Genomic DNA, 282 nt, shown 5'->3' with positions numbered 1-282 from the left:
TTTATGGAGCCGGGGGGGCGGACGCCCCGCCCCGCCCCTCTCCCGCCGCGCCCCCCCGGGCCCACCTGCCCCGCACCATGCCCACCTGCCCCGCACCATGCCCCCGCTGTAGCGGCCGCCCGTCACGTCCATGGCGGCGCGGGCGTCACCATAGCAACGCCGTCGCCACCAGGGCGCTGAGGGACCCGAAAGCTCCGCCTCTCGCCCCCGCCGCACATGCGCGCTCCCCGCTGGCGGAGAGGCGGGGGGGGCGCACGCGGGGCGGCGGGGGGGGGGCGGGGG

General features: G+C 80.9%; 1 protein-coding gene across 1 annotated transcript in view; it reads left to right on the top strand.

Annotated features, from left to right (window-relative positions):
* The window catches only part of NDUFA8 (NADH dehydrogenase (ubiquinone) 1 alpha subcomplex, 8, 19kDa), a gene marked incomplete at its 5' end in the record, with an annotated part of 10,699 nt that overhangs the window by 8,046 nt on the left and 2,371 nt on the right, over positions 1–282 (top strand). The window lies entirely within an intron of this gene.

Source organism: Mesitornis unicolor, unplaced genomic scaffold (assembly GCF_000695765.1).
Source record: "Mesitornis unicolor isolate BGI_N332 unplaced genomic scaffold, ASM69576v1 scaffold30249, whole genome shotgun sequence".
NCBI classification, from domain to species: domain Eukaryota; kingdom Metazoa; phylum Chordata; class Aves; order Mesitornithiformes; family Mesitornithidae; genus Mesitornis; species Mesitornis unicolor.
Note: the sequence above shows the minus strand (reverse complement) of the source record. Positions and strands in the feature narration are given on the sequence as shown.